Source organism: Marmota flaviventris, chromosome 2, assembly GCF_047511675.1.
Source record: "Marmota flaviventris isolate mMarFla1 chromosome 2, mMarFla1.hap1, whole genome shotgun sequence".
NCBI classification, from domain to species: domain Eukaryota; kingdom Metazoa; phylum Chordata; class Mammalia; order Rodentia; family Sciuridae; genus Marmota; species Marmota flaviventris.
In genome coordinates, this window is record NC_092499.1 from 203242662 (window position 1) to 203259225 (window position 16564).

At 46.6% G+C, this 16564-nt stretch overlaps 1 protein-coding gene across 5 annotated transcripts in view; it reads left to right on the forward strand.

The window, feature by feature from the left end:
- Positions 1 to 16564, forward strand: part of Dnajc5 (DnaJ heat shock protein family (Hsp40) member C5) — a 51078-nt gene that overhangs the window by 21459 nt on the left and 13055 nt on the right. For 2 of the 5 annotated variants that reach the window (XM_027954350.3, XM_027954346.3), the window contains exon 1: positions 9351 to 9479. The exons of the other annotated variants lie outside the window; for them this stretch is intronic. The gene's annotated coding sequence lies outside the window, so the exon portion shown is untranslated. Of the gene's footprint in view, positions 1 to 9350; positions 9480 to 16564 lie in introns of those variants that run through there. 5 annotated transcript variants of the gene reach the window in all.

Below are 16564 nucleotides of genomic sequence, written 5' to 3' on the forward strand. Positions count from 1 at the left end.
TACTCCTGTAGGAATATTTTTTGTTGGTATTACAATAAATAATAAAGGCAAAGTTATATCAATTCTATCCAAATGCATATTTTCCATATATGTTTCAATAATTTTTAATGCCTTTCTTGCTTCAGGCGTTAACATGCGGGGTGAATTTGGATCTGATGGACCTTTTAGGATATCAAATAAAGGTCCCAACTCTCCTGTTGGTATGCCTAGATAAGGCCTTATCCAATTTATGTCTCCTAATAACTTTTGAAAGTCGTTAAGTGATTTGAGTTGATCTACTCGTATTTGAATTTTTGGTGGACGGACCATGGTTGAGGATAATAGAACTCCTAAATAATTAATTGGCAAATTTAATTGTACTTTATCTATTGCTATCTCTAGATTATAATTTTTTAATAAATTTGTAAGTGTGGCATAACATTCTAGCAATGTGTTTTTATCTTTGTGTGCTAACAATACGTCATCCATATAGTGAAATATTTGTAGTTTAGGATTTTGATTTCTAAGTGGCTAGATTGCTTTTTTAACATAAATTTGATACATAGTTGGGCTGTTAGCCATCCCTTGAGGGAGTACTTTCCATTCATATCTCTGATCAGGACCTTCATGATTCAGTGCAGGGATAGTAAATGCAAAATGTGGACTATCCTCAGGATGAATTGCAATTGAAAAAAAAAAACAATCTTTAATATCTATAGCTAAAACGTACCAGGTTTTTGGCAAAGCAGATAATTGAGGAATCCCCGATTGAGCAGGTCCCATAATAACCATCTCATTATTATTGGCTCTTAAATCTTGCAATAATCTCCATTTACCAGATTTCTTTTTAATGACAAAAATGGGAGTATTGTAAGGAGATACGGAAGGTTGTATATGTCCCTCCACTAATTGTTGTTTGACCATTTCATGGGCTGCTTGTATCTTTTCTTTAGTCAGGGGCCACTGAGGAACCCATACTGGTCTTTCTGATTTCCAAGTAATTTTTATTGCCTCGGTGACCCCTTCTGAACACCCAATCCATGTCTATTTATTCCTTGATCTATTGAATTGGTGCTGCTATACCTTGTTCTCCTAATCTTTTTTCTTTCCTGAAACCTTGTGTAGCCCTAATAGTGGGCGCATTTGGATTGATGTTATTTGTTAATGTCAAACCTAATTGATCTAGGACATCTCGTCCCCATAAATTTACAGGAAGATGATCCAATACATATGGCTGTATAGTTCCTTCACATCCTTCAGGATCCTTCCAATCTAATATCATTGCACGTCTATGGGGATTAGTCGCCACTCCTAGGCCTGGAAGCGTTTGAGTGGCTTGTTGTAACGGCCAATGTTTTGGCCATTCTTGACGAGATATGATGCTAAGGTCTGCACCTGTATCCAGTAGCCCATTAAATTCATGTCCTTGAATATTTAGTTTTAGCATGGGGCGAGAATCTAAATTTAAAGACAGCATAGCCCAATCTACACCTGTGGAGCCTAATCCCCTGGAACCTCTTTCTATAGTACTACTGGAAAATTTATCATGTAGGCTGGGTATTATTAATAACTGTGCTATTCTATCTCCTGGTGAAATTACTGATATACCCTTTGGAGAACTAGCTATAATTTTTATTTCACCTTCATAATCAGGATCAATTACCCTGGGACTATCATAAGTCCTTTTAGCGTAGAAGAACTGTGTCCTAACAATAAGCCTACTGTTCCTTGGGGAAGAGGTCCTTTTACTCCTGTGGGAATGATTTGAACTCCCATCTCTGGAGTTAGTACTGCTCTGGCGGAGGCGCAGATGTCCAACCCTGCGCTCCCTCTGGTTCGTCTGATGAGAGATCTGATGGATAATGTGTCCTGGGCGCTATCCTGATGGTGTTGCTGGGTTCCTCCAGTGCCCCGTACATTTGTGGTCGTGGGCCCCGGAGCATTGGGCCCCCCTGTCCGTTTTTTGGCAATAGAGCCCGATGCCTTTCTCCACGATATCGTGGGTAAACACTTGGTCCTTGTCTGTTTTTTGATAACGGAATACCCTCTACGGTGGTTTGAGAACGGCATTCATTAGCCCAATGTTTCCCTCTACGGCATTGTGGGCAAATACCCGGTATTCTATTCCTTTGATACCTAGCTTTGTTAAACCCTCCTCCTATGGGGCAACTCCTTTTAAAATGTCCTGTTTGATCACAATTATACCATGTTTTTGGCCTGGCATCTAAAGCCTGTTGTACTGCTGCTAAGACTTGCCCTTGTTCATTAATGTCTCTACATAATTTAATATATGTGTTTAAATCTTCATGTCTCCATGGTCTAATGACCTCTCTGCAGCAACGATTTGCTTGGTCATAAGCCAGTTGTTTTATAAATGGCATTGCCTGTTCTGTATCCCCAAAAATTCTGGAAGCTGCTTGAATAAGCCTATCTACAAAGTCAGCGTAAGGTTCATTAGTTCCTTGTATTACCTTAGATAATTGACCTTGTAAATCTCATGCCCCTGTAAAGTTTTCCATGCCCTAACCGCATCTACAGCAATTTGTGCGTATACGCCAGGATCATATTCAATTTGTTGCCGTTGACCCTCATAAGGTCCTTTTCCTAACAACATATCTAGATTTCTTTGAGGGTAACCGGCTGCTGCATTTCGCCTAGCTGTCTCCCTGCAAAATTCCTCATTGGCAACCTTCCATAACAAATATTGTCCTCCATTTAGCACAGATTTACACATACTAGCCCAATCTGCTGGCGTCATGTCCAAGTTGGTAATGGATTCGACCATGCTTACAGTGAACGGTGCTTGAGGACCATAGGTTGTTACAGCCTCCTTTAACTGCTTCACTGTTTTGAAATCTAAAGCACGGTGAATTCGCTGCCCTCCTGCCTGCTCAAGTACAGGGCATGCTAATCTTTGAGGTCCTGTCTCAGGATCCCATCTATCAACTACGGGGTTTGAGGGCCACTCAGCTATCTCCATAGGGGGAGCTGTTAGTTGAATTACGCCCTCTGGTGATAGAACGGTGTTAGTAGCAGCCTCCTGTTGTAGCTGTTTCTCCTCTAAGCTTTCTTCCTTTAAATTTTCTTCCTCTGTCTGACTACCTTGAGAGACCTTCTCTTTTGCTTGATCTAAAATGTCTTTCTCCATGGTCTGAACCTCTAACAATTTACTTAACACTCTTTCAGTTTGTTTTTTACTAATTTCTAATCTGTTATAAAGATAACGCAACCCAATAAGATAACACAAAACAAAACCGAAACAGAATGAAACAAAAACGGAACAAAAAATCGTTGTATCAATTTTCCTATTTTCTTGATATGTGCATTTGTGGTCTATTTCTATCTCTTCCTCAGGGGTGAACAACTTCAAACCTTGAGCCAACCATTTTTCCCAATCTGCCTGAGAAAATTCTAGGGATAGGCAGCTTGAAACAAACACAAAACAAGAACACATTGTTTTTTAAAATGGTCACCCATTCTCTCGCCTTCCCTTAGGGGCAAGCAATTTCACTTACCCCGAAGGTTCCCCGTTTGGGCCACCAATTGCCGCAGTCTGGCTGGGCACAAATCACGAGCCACTGAAGCAGGAACAAACTTTATTTTTGAACTGCAGGAAAACTCTTCACACAGCTCCCGGGGAATCCTCCCGAATGCCTCGCAGCTCGTCCAGGAACCCCCAGCCGGAAATATCTGTCCCGGAAATCCCTCCTCCTGCACTTCCCCAACCAATGGGAACTCTCGGGGAATCCCCGGAAATCCCCACGAGAAAAAAGTAGTGGCAGAGGGGGATAGTAATGTCAGTCAATACTGTTGGCAAAATGCCAGGGGCCGTACAGACTCGGCCATGGCTCTCAGCAGCCAGAGACTTGAGAGGCTGAGGCAGAGGATTGCAGGTTCAAAGTCAGCCTCAGCAACTTCAACTGTCTCTGAAAATAAAAAGGGCTGGGGATGTGGCTCAGTGATAAAGCATCCCTAAGTTCCATTCTCAATACCAAAAAAGAGTGCCAACCACCGGCGTGCTCTTGCTTGTTCACCTGTGGAGGTCACTGTTTCACTGTCTCGTCTGGTTTCATATTTGCAGCTGGGCCTCTGCTGGGTGTCCTGGACCTTGTGGACCATGGCAGTTGCTCTGCCAAGGACCTGTTCTTGAGCAGTGTGATCAGATGGGTCATCACAGACCACTGTTGCCCTCGTGCTGTTGCAGCTTGTCCTCCTCCTCCTCTGTGTGGGGAGATGCACAGCTGGGTGAAGAGTGGCTACCCACCTGTGGTCCAGGTTGTCTCATTGGTATCACGATTAAAGTGAAGGTGACATGCAGCAGGACTGGAGGGCAGGCAGAGGTGTGTTGGGCACTAGTCAGGGGACAGGAACGTTTCGGTGGCTCCTTACCTGTTCATCCATAGATCACCTCCTGAGTGGCAGGTTTTTGAGAATATACCTTTTCTTTTTAACTTTCGTTGTACGTAAACACAGATCTATAGGTTTTTTTTTAATTGTAGTTATAGATTACCAGAATGCCTTTATTTTATTTGTTTATTTTTATATGGTGCTGAGGATCGAACTCAGTACCTTACACATACGAGGCAAGTGGTCTGCTACTGAGCTACAGCACCAGCCCTCTATAGTTGTTTTTGCTCAACTTCTGACCTCCTCTTCCTTTTGAATTATTGTATTCTTTTTTTATATATATTTTTTTTAGTTGTAGATGAACACAATACCTTTATTTTATTTATTTATTTTTATGTGGTGATGAGAATCGAACCTAGTGCCTCATTTGTATGAGGCAAGCGCTCTGCCACTGAGCCACAATCCCAGTCCTTGAATTATTGTATTCTAAGCATCAGTTTATTAGAGAAAATATTAAGTGAGGTTTCTGGACATAAGTTGCTGCTGACAATTCCACAAGCTCAGCATGGTGGCCACGTCTGTGATCCCAGCTACTCTAGAGCTGAGGTGGGAGAGTAGTGAGTTCAGGGGCAACCTCGGCAACAAGGGAGGCCCCCATCTCAAAAATATATTAATTCAACAAAAGTTTACTGAACGCTGCTAAAACGTCAGGCAGTAGCTTGGTTGATAGACAGGAGGGCTTCAGGGGGAGGCTCCTGATGTTTCTCCGTAGCTAATCATATCCTTGGAATGCTTTGCAGTGTGGGAAGTGCTGCTTGCAGGCAAGGTGTGACCCTGTGAAGGCAACTGGATTCTTTCTCAGGTGACTGCCTTGTGAGTGGTGGCCAGTCTTGTTTTCTCACATAATTTTGTGAATCGCAAGGGTGGAATGTTTGTTTTCCTTAGTGCACAGACATGGGAATGCCGTCTGTGGCCAGGCAGAGTGCTGATGGTAGGTGGAGAGTGCTGCTGCTCCTGCCAGCTGCTCCCGGACTGCATGCTGGTTCTGCTGGCGTGGGGTTATATTTGCTCCCTTTCCAGTTCATCAGTGATGGAAACGGTTGGACTTAAAGAAGCCATCAGTTTTACTTTTCTATGTTTTAGGCTCAGCATCACTGTTGCTTCTTTTTTCTTAGTTAATTGAGGAAAGGTGAAATCTCTGGGGGGTTCCCATGTTTGCAGTGCTAGGAATTTGTTCCATTTGAAATGGGACAGTGACCGGACAGTATCCTCATTCTTTCCACACTGTGACTGATTTCTTCAGATGTTTTTAAGGGTTCGTTGGTGGCCGTTGTTCCTGCTGTGTACTCTGCTGGAGTGGAGAGGGAATTCAGAGTGACACACAAGCTTCTCAGCCTGTTTTGTGCTCTGTGTCCCTGGTCCATCCCACTTGATGGCAGCCGACTTCTATGTGGCTCATCACAGATTTCAAATAAAGTTTCCCCAGTTGATTTTGTGTCTGGCATTCTTGTTTTTAAAGCAAATGAGCCCAGGGTACTCAGGGCAGAGTAGCAGTACCTGCCTGTGCCCCACGACACCTTCTTCCCCCAGAGATGTTGTGGGGGTCCTGCCTGACTCAGCTGCCCTGTGGCTGTGCTGTCACTTCAGGGGCCCTCCTTCTCCCTCCTTCTCGACTTCTGCTGTCTGTTCTTTCTAGAGTGTTCCTCTTCCCTAGTCCCCAGCAACCTTTTCTTACAATTGATCCTTTTTTTAGCCTCTGTTTTTTTTTTTTGTTTTGTTTGTTGGTTGGTTGATTTGTCATACTGTGGATGGAACCCTTGGGGAACTCTACCACTAAGCTGGGGTGACAGTTGAATGCCACCGTGACTGGCTAGCTTATGTTTTCAGACCCTTCATGATAGGATGGACTGTCCCTGTGGCCTGGGCACTTTCCATCCTTATGCCTTGGCCTGTCAGTGGCTCACTGGGTTTGCCTGTCCAGTCCCCATCATGGGATAACCTACAGTGGACAGAAGCTGAAGAGCCCAGCAGGATAGCTGTAGACCCTCCTGAGGGCCACTCCCATACCTGTTCATGTCTACACTGCTAGTTGGCACCACCTAGACTTTAGTCCTTAAAGCCTGGGAACCTGGGACTTGGATGATGTTGTGACTCGTCGGGTTTGCCTTAGGGTTGCCCTTAAAACCCTCCTTGTCTTCATGATGGAATACTTGTGTTATAAGCATGCTTGTTGGCTGGCTCCTTTCCCTGTGAAGATGGCCTGCATTCTTCCCTGAATGTACCTGCTTTCCTAAATAAATCTCTCTGAAAACTAAAATAAATTGCGATTGTTTTAATGTATATAGAAATACTAAAGAATTTGTGATTTTTTTGTGAAAATTTCACAGAGAGCCTCATGGTTTCAGATGTTTTTGAGTAACGGAGGATGTTGAAGGTGGAACAAAGATCTGACTTGGAAAAGTTCCCAGGAAGCCAGAGGCCCCCAGTAAGGGCCAGGGAAAGAGGAGCCACTCGCCTGTGAGTGCTTCTGGGACTGGGTTGCCACTTTGGCACATGGGAGCTGGCCTGTGTCTCCTGCCACAGGACATCTTGAGAATACTTTCCACCTTGGGGTTGGGAAGGGTTTCTTAAACATAAGCAGAAAAGGGAAAAATTGATCGATTAATTCAGAAAGATTTTATATGATTATTTACATAAAAATTAAGAACTTATAGTGCCTGTCCTCCCAGCTACTCAGGAAGCTTAGGGGGGATTGGGAATTCAAGGCCAGCTTGGGCAACATGGTGAGAGCCTGTCTCAAAAAACAAAAGAGTAGGGCTGGGGTTGTAGCTCAGTGATAGAACACTTGCCTGGCATGGTTCAATTCTCAGCACTGCATATAAATAAATAAAATAAAGGTCCACTGATAATTAAAACAAATACATACTTTTTAAAAAGATTGCCTGGGTGTGGTGGCACATGCCTGTAATCCCAGCAGTTTGGGAGGTTACGGCAGAAAGATGGTGAGTTCAAAGCCAGCCTCAGCAAAAGCGAGGCACTGAGCAACTCAGTGAGACCCTGTCTCTAGATTAAATATAAAACAGGGCTGGGGATGTGGCTCAGTGGTCGAGGGCCCCTGAGTTCAATTTCCAGTACCAAAAACAAAACAAAACAAAAAAGAGCAGCTTCATATAGCTGTTGTTAACAATGTGCATATAGCTAACACTATACTACCATATCCTTGAGAGAGGAAGCTTTATGTTATATGTCTTTTGAACAGTATAATTTTTTAAAATTTAAAATTAAAGGCTGGGGGAAGGGGGTTGGGGTGGTAGAGTGCTTGCCTCACACACATGAGAAACTGGGTTTGATCCCTAGCACCACATTAAAATAAAAGCATGCTGTCCATCCACAACTATAAATAGATAGATAGATAGATAGATAGATATGAAATAAAATTAAGGGTTGGAGGTGTAGGTCAGTGATAGAGCACTTGCCTAGCCTGCATGAGGTCCTGGCCTTGATCCCCAGCACTACGCAAAAACAGTAACATCAAACGTGTTAAAAGACATCACAGTAAGTAAAATGAATTTGGAGAAGAAGAATTTGTAAAACATTTGTGACCAGTATAATGGAGTCCTGGGTATCGACATGGTCGACAGCAGGCCTGGGCACTGTGCAGACGCCACAGGTAAGAGAACCTGAAGCACCCGAGTAGCTCTCAGAGCTATGGGAGTGAGGTGGCACCTGCCACCCAGCAGTCCCACTGCTGGCCACCTGCCCTGAGCAGTCCTCCCCAGATTGCATGTGTTTGATTCCAGTCTGCTACAAGTTGTGGTGCCAGTCACTAACAGCACATTTGAAGTGCAAGCCCAGACATTGTCCTTTCCTCGTCTGAATTAGTGTGTGGAGACCAGTGGGTCGCCACCACAGAGCACACAGCACCAGCACGCCACCTGCCTCTGGCAGCTCTCTCTGCTCTCTGTGGCCTGTTTCACCTGTTGAGAATGTCATGCAACAGCATGCCACCGTGGGGACAACCTTTCACACAGCGCTAAGCCTTTGAGGGCCATCCACGCCATGGATGAGCAGTGCTCCCTTGTGTGGTGGCTCCCTCTTTGTCATCCAGTCACTAGCTGAGTGGTATCTAGTGGCTTCTGGGTTTGGTATTTATAAATGTTCCCATACTTGTCACTTTAAGGAAAGTGCCCTGTCTTTCCAGAGTGGCTGTCCTGCACTCCCAGCAGCATGCACAGGGCTTCCCTCCATTCCCACCAGCACTCAGCATGTCACATTGCTTTTGAAAGCAGTTCTTTGTTTTGTGTTTCTGAGACGGGCTCTTGCTATGTTGCTGCTGTGATTTGGATATGAAGTGTCCCCCAAAGACTTGTGTGTCGAAGCCTTGGTCCCAGTGCTGCAGTGTCCAAGGTGCATGTTCTTTGCAAGTAATCCTCCCATGAGGACTCTGGCCTCCTCAGTGGACGGCTCTGCTGCAGGGCTGAGTGGACTATTGGGAGGCGGGGCCTAGGTGCAGGCACTGGATCCTTGAGGATGTGCCCATGGGGACTAGGGTCTTGTGCCAGTCCCTTCTGCCTTTCTTCAGGCTCAGAGTAATGGAGCCTGCCAACCCTGCTCTGAAACTGTGAGCCAAAATAAACCTTTCCTGTTTGTTAGCTTTTTGTTGCTGTGACCATACCTGAGGAGAATAGCAACGGAAGGGGAAAGGTCTATCTGGGCTCACGATTTCAGAGACCCAGTCCACAGCAGCTGGCTCTTGCTCAGGGCCTGAGGTGAGGCGGAGCATCGGGGCCCAGGAAAGCAGTGAGGATTGGAGAAGTCCCCAGAGGCCCCTTCCTCCGCCACATTGCCACCTAAGGGTCCCTTCAGGTTATGGATCCATCAGGTGGGTTTATCAACTGAGAGGTCACAGTACACATGAGCTAGTTACCTCACCTCTGAACATTCCTGTATTGTATAACACGTGAGCTTTGGGGGGACATTAAAGATCCAGACCATAACTCTTCCTTGAGTGGTTTTTTCCTTAGGTTTTTCACTTCAGTAAGGAAAAGCCGACTAACAACACATACCAATGTCGCCGGGGCTGACCTCTGACTCGCAGTTCTCTGCCTCAGGAGGACAGGGCCGTGTGCCTGGCAAAGCCGTTCTGTTGCATGGTAGGTCTCCGGTTTTGCCTTCCACTTGCAGACATGTGCACTCTGCTGTGCGCTTGCTGTGTGATGCTTGCTCACTCCACTGTTGGTTCCCGTGCTTCTCGTGAGCCTGGTGCCCTGCACCGGCACCACCCCTGTGCCTGCTGTGCAGCAGCCTTGAGGCCACACGGTGTGTGATAATGAAAGTTGGGAACACTCACTGCTTCCCTGGGCCACGATGCTCCGCCTCACCTCAGGCCCTGAGCACTAGGGTCAGCTGCCTGGACTGACTGAGTCTCTGAAACCGGGAGCCCTTCCTTAGCTGTTCTCCTCAGGTATGGTCATAGCAACAAAAAGCTAACAAAGAGGAAAGGTTTATTTTGGCAGGATGGATCCATAGTGGTGAGAGAATTAATTACAGCAGGACTTTGCAAGGTAGAAAAATCTTAGAAACACATTGAGTTTCCCAGGAAGCCCCCAAAGGCTACATATGATGTTGGGCAATTTTAGGGATTTTTTTTTTATGTGTGTGTGTGTGTGTATGTGTGTGGTGCTGAGGATTGAACCCAGGGGTGCTTAACCACTGATCCACATCTCCAGCCCTCTTATTTTTTACTTTGAGATAGGGCTTCACTAAATTGCTTAGGGCCTCACTGAATTTGCTGAGGCTGGCCCTGAACTTGCAATCCTCCTGCCTCAGCCTCCCGAATTGCTGGGTTATAGGCATGGCCACTGTGCCCAGCAGGCTGGGACTTTGTGTGTTTTGTTTTGTTATTGTTGACTCCTTGTGTTGAGAAGGCATGTGGGAAATGCTTCATGAACGTTTGCTGAACGCCTGGATGATGGGCTGTGATAGGTAGAGACCCAGACTTGTGCTCAAGGCCCGAGACAGCTCCACAGTAGGTGACAGCTGTGCTTTGTATCCAGGACAGCTGTCTCAGGTGTCTGCACAAGGTCCTGAGGTCTCTGGAGGAGCCTCGGACAGCAGGGAGGTAGAGGGTACGTCAGAGTCTTTGTCCACCAGCAAGTCAACCTGCCTGTTAGGTCCAGGAACATAGTGGATTCAGGCTGGTGGTCAGCAGGCCCTGCATCCAAAAACAGTCTTACAGGGCAGGCCAGAGAGCTGAACCTCATGCTACCAGCAGGATGAAAGACCTCAGGTAACGGAAGCAGCTCATCTGGCATGGTGAGGGGGCCCCCGTGGAGGGGGACATGCTGTGTGAACTCCAGGAGACCCCCTAATGTGCCAGGCCCTCCATCCCTGCATGTGTGTATAGATGAGGGCCTTAGAGCCCCACCTAGCTGTACCTCCCAAGGCTAGATTTATAAAATATACCTTTTTTTTTTTAAGAACTAAAAGTTGAGAATTTACCCTCCTGGAATGCAGATGTAGCAAACCTGTCGTGGCAGTTCCTAAATCCTAACGAGTACAGTTCAGGTAGATCTTGACCTGAATCTCAGGAATCTCTAAAATGTAATTAAAACAAGCTATAAAAAAATAAAACAGCATTGTGCAATTCTAGCAGCAGATGACATACTCCTGAGCTCATCACCCCGGGAAAAATGCAAGGAAGAAGGGGTTGGCCTGAGTTCACCCTAGTCATTAGGAAATGGAAGTAACAGAGAGGGCAAGAACATGGAAGGGGGCTGGGGATGTGGCTCAAGCGGTAGCGCGCTCGCCTGGCATGTGTGCGGCCCGGGTTCGATTCTCAGCACCACATACAAACAAAGATGTTGTGTCTGCCGAGAACTAAAAAATAAATATTAAAAAAATTCTCTCTCTCTCCCTCTCTCACTCTCTCTTTAAAAAAAAAAAAAAAGAACATGGAAGAGACCCACACTGGGCAGGCAGAGTCACAACTGAGCAGCATCAGAGCTCTTACTGTAATTTATGACTTAAGGGCAGTTTTTGTTTTTGCTTTATTTTACTTTATTTTAATTTTTTGCAATGCCTGGGATTGAACCCGGGAACTTGTGTTCTGCCTGAGCCACACTCCACCCCAGAGGGTGGTACTTTTAACGTTTTTGTTTCCTGTGTTAGAGAAAGGTTCATTACTTGTAATCATTAAAGTGCATTTGCTTTCCGGCCACACCTGTTATCCCAACCACTTGGAAGGCTGAGGCAGGAGGACCCTAAGTTCCAGGCCAGCCTGGACAACTTAGCCAGACCCTGTCTCAAAATGAAAAATAAAAAGGACTGGGGGTGTAGTTCAGTAATAGAGCACCCCTGAATTTAGTCCCCAGTACCAAACGATAATAAAGCATGCCTGCTTGTTTTGAGAAGTCAGCAAGCCCTCCCTGTGAGCACGGAGAAGCTTGTCTGTAATGTGCAGAAATGCTGGGGCAGGCAGTATTTCCATTAAAGGTTGTTTGTTTATTTTTAAAAATATTTATTTTTTTAGTTTTAGGTGGAATCGGTCTTTTTATTTTTACGTGGTACTGAGAATTGAACCCAGTGCCTCACGTATGCTAGATGAGCACGCTACCACTTAAGCCACATCTGCAGCCCCCCTTTTTTTATATTTTAAAGGCGGGGGTCTCACTAAGTTGCTGAGGCTGGCTTTGAACTTGCGATCCTCCTGCCTCAGCCTTCCAAACCGCTGGGATTAAAGGCATGTGCCACTGTGCCCAGCCTACATTAAAGGTTTTGATAAATGCGAAAGAAGTTGTTTTTTTCTGAAAATGGATATTAATGATTTTTTGTGACCCCACAGGGAGGCTGGGCATGCCAGGGGTAGAGGGTGTGCATGGCACGTGTGAGCCCCTGAGTTCCACCCCTAGCACCACAGGGGAGATGTAGCTTCATGTCTCTGTTGTCACCATTCTCTTGTTTGGTTCCTATCACATATCCCTTTGCCAGCAGTCTCCCAGCTAGGAGAGAAATTGCATCTTTTCTTGCTGGGGTGTGTCTCTTCTTTAGTTACAGAACTGTGTGCCAAGTGAACAAGGAACTTTTATGAGTGCTTACTGCCTGGCCGGGGGTCGGCTTTTAAGTGGAGTGTTCAGAGCACATCATGGCAAGAGCATGCAACAGAGCAGAGCTGCTTGCCTCATGGCCCCCAGGAGGAGCAGGTCCCTGGTCCCCTTCCTTCAAGGGCATGCCCTTGTAGGGTGGAAAGGTGTCAGGTGTGCCCTAGGCTGGGGATGAACCTTCATCACAGTCCCTTGGAGGGGCACTTCAGACCCCACGTAGAGCAACTAACCTGTGGGATGTGTGGAATCTGCAGAGATTTAAATGGAATGGTTTCTGTAATTGGACAGTACCTGTTATAGCTTACCAGCTGGAATGGTGTTCCTAGTAGCTACTTCTGTGCTAATTGCCCACACAGGCCTAGGACTTCTGGGCTCACATGGTCTTCCTGCCCTAGCCTCCCAGGTCTCTGGAACTACAGACAATTATAACAGCTGATTTTTTAAATGCAGGTAAGATCAATATACAGTGAGAAGCACAGATGTGCTCTAAACATTTTCTTTTTTACTATATTTTTTTAATTGGTGCATTATAGTATGGTGGGATTTGTTGTTACATATTCATATGTACACATGTAAATTTTCTCTTCTTTTTTCTATACTACTGAGGATAGAACCATCCAGGGTCTTGCACATGCGAGTCAAGTGCTCTACAACTGAGCTCCATCTCATTTCTCTCTTCTGTTTTGAGATGGGGTCTGGCTAAGTTGCCCAGGCTGGTCTTGATCTTGGGATCCTCCTTTTAGCCTCCCAAGTAGCTGGGGTCATAGGCCTGCTCCACCGTGCCCGGCTTGTTGGCTGTGAGTGCCAGTGAGTTTTGGTGTGCATGTGCACATGTGAAATCACAGTGCGGTAAGGTCTAGGATGATTCTGTGACTTCAGGTTTCCCTTGGCCACCCTGAGGAGTCATGCTTTCATGTACACAGGGTCCTTTTGTGTCTAGCCTGTTGTGCAGGATGGACTGTGTTTGAGATTGACCTGTGTTGTTGCTTGTGTCCAAGTGTCCTTAGTTAGTACTATCCTATTAGGGACATCCCAGATACTATCAGTCCTTCTGACTGCCCTTGGTTTGTTTGCTGTACTTAGAACTAATATTGGGAGTTGGGTTGTGGCTCAATGGTAGAGCACTTGCTTAGCATTTGTGAGGCACTGAGTTCGATTCCCAGCATCACATTATAATTAAATAAAAATAAAGGTCAAGTACATCTGTTATTAAAAAACAAAAAACTAATATTGAGCTGGGATCCCAGGTACTTGGGAGGCTGAGGCAAGAGGATCCCAAGTTTGAGGCCAGCCTGGGCAACATAGTGAGACCTGTCTGAAAATTAAAAAAATAAATAAATAAAAAGGCTGGGATGTAGTTCAATTCCCAAATCACTAGTATGAGGGGGTTGGGGGGGACCAATATTCATTATTGTACTGCTTCACATAAAATGTAGCCACCCCCACCCCCACCGTACTGGGGATTGATTGAACCACTAAGCCACATCCCCAGCTCCTTTTAGTTTTTATTTTGAGACAGGTTGCCCAAGCTGGATGGAACTTGAAATCTTCCTCCCTCAGACTCCTGAGTCTCTGGAAAGACGGGGTGTCCACTGCACCCTGTGAAGTGTGGAAGGTCTGATCCTCCCCTTCACTCTCTTTCTTCCTAGATGTCCTGCATGTCATTTCTGCCTACTGTAGGGCAGGGTGCAGCTCAGTAGTGGAGCATGTGCTCAGCATGGAAGACACTGGTTCCATTCTCAGCAACACTGAAGGAAAACGAGGGTAGTTTTGTTGTTGCTCCTATTGCTTTTAATATTCCTATGTGATTTTTTTAAAAGGGAAAAATGGTCTTATACCTATGGTGGCACACAACTGTAATCCCAGCTGCTCAGGAGGCTGAGGCAGGAGGATTGCAAGTTTGAGGCCAGCCTCAGCAACTTAGTGAAATCCTGTCTAAAAACAAAACATTTTTTTTTCAGAAGGGCTGGGGATATGGCTCTGTGGTAGAGTGCCCCTGGGTTCAATACACATACCACAAAAAAGTAAAATAAATAAATCTGGTGCCAAGGATGGAGCCCAGGGCCTCGTTGCTAGGCAAGTGCTCTGCCACTGATCCACACTCCCAGGCTGTTTGTAAGGCTTTCTAAAGCTTCACCTGCTGATGCCAGCACCTGATTATCTTGAAGTGGCAGTGATGGGTTTCCTGTGTCAAGTGTGGGCTTTTGTCTTGAACATGACACTGACTGTGGGCCCAGCGCTGCTTCCTCGCTGGCCGCCTCTGTTCCTTCCACACTCTGCAGCCACAGTGATCCTGGAGGACAAGCTGGCTCTGCTGCTGCCTGTTCCCATGAGCTGATTCCAGGCATCCTGCTCTGGAATTCCAGTCCCTGCTGATTCCAGGCATCCTGCTCTGTGGGACCTGATGCACCACCTCAGGGCATGTTCCCCGTGTATGGCAGGTGGGGCACTTGCAAGGGCCCTTGGTCATGGAGGCCTCTTCCCTTTGCTTGGAGAAGATCACATGTGAAAGAGGGTTTTGTTGAGTGTTTGGTGTGGACATGATAAGAGCAGTTCTGTGCTCTATGGCCACTCAAGTTTTCCAGTTGGAAAGCCCTTCAGATAAGGGTTTCGTGTCTGTGGGGGCTGTGGCTTCGTAGCACAGGACCCTTCCTCCTCCCCAATGTCCAGTGCTTTGGTGGGCAGGGCAGCGTGGTGAGCAGTGGAGAGGGTGGGGTGTTGTGCTGGCCAGGTCTGTGTCTGCCAGGGCGCTGTGCTCCCCTCACATCTCCTACAGGCCTCGCCAGGCACCCACTGCATCTTGGGGCAGCAGATTCTCCTGCATGGTGCGTGGTCAGAGGCAGTAGTGAGTCAGTGCTCCCCTGAAGTGAGGAGAGCGAGCTGGGGTGGGGAGCAGGGAGCACTCTCTGCGCTTCCTGGCAGCATGCCACCAGTTCTCCTTGAAGTCCATGCAGCTGTTGCTGCTGTCTATACCAACCACTTCTGTGCTGCTTCAGAGTTTTAAAAATGTTTACCATCTTGCCAGGTGCAGTGGCACATGCTTCTGATCCCCAAAGCCTGAGACAGGAGAATTGTGAGTTCAAAGCCAGCCTCAGCAATGGGGAGGTGCTGAGCAACTCAGTAAGACCCTGTCTCTAAATAAACTACAAAATAGTGCTGGGGATGTGGCTCAGTGGTTGAGTGTCCCTGAGTTTAATCCCCGTACCAAAAAAAAAAAAAAAAAAATCACTAACTGACCCAAACTGAGCAAGGCTTAAAACTTCCTGCCAATCACTTGCAAGAGAACCCTCACTTGTGCTTCAGAGTGGGTCACAGAGGTGGGGCTGTAAAATGCTGCTGGCACACAGCTGTGCTTTCTTTTGCACATTCAAGGCTCAGCTGCAATGGAGGCTGCCAGATCGTGGCCTGCCCTTTGCCCACACTCAGCCCTGCCCTGTAGTTGTGGCAACACCGCAAGGCTGCCTGGCCAGTTGGTGCTGACTCGTGTTGCCTTGGACCTCTAGCTGTGTGCCACCTGTGACCTCACAAAACATGGGAAAGCAACTTTCTCACTTCACTTGGTGAGGCAGGGAAACTGAGTGATTTGAATGGGTTTGGGGAGGAGACCTGGTTTTTGCTCGTTCTTGAGAAAATTTGGGGTTCCTCCCCAGGCCCCTGTGATTACCTATTAGCCAGGACAGCCACTCAGATGGACAGCTTTCTCTCTGGATCTGAGGACACTGTAGGACTCTGGGAGACTGCATGGAGGGCGGAGATGGCATGTGGGGTGAACTTGGGTTGGAGGAGGCATTGGCTCTGTGTGGGTCTGGGGTTCTCAGAGTGAGCCAGTGTCTCGCAGCCCACCATGGTGCAGGGACATGATGGGTGTTTACCGTGACATCTTGGTTGTGATTTAGGCTACTGCAGCTGAACCCCTCAAAACCCACTGGAGACTTTTGTGGAGTGTGTGGAAATGACTCATGAAGATCAGCTTCTGGGAAGGGCATCAGGAGAGGTCTGGTTGTTCATTTTATCATAATAACAACTTTAGTTTTCGTATAAATGTGGTACAGAAATTTATTAAAAATTCAGATAAGAGCCAAGATGGTGGCCATCCCTGTAATCCCAGTGGCTCGGAAGGCTGAGGCAGGAGGATC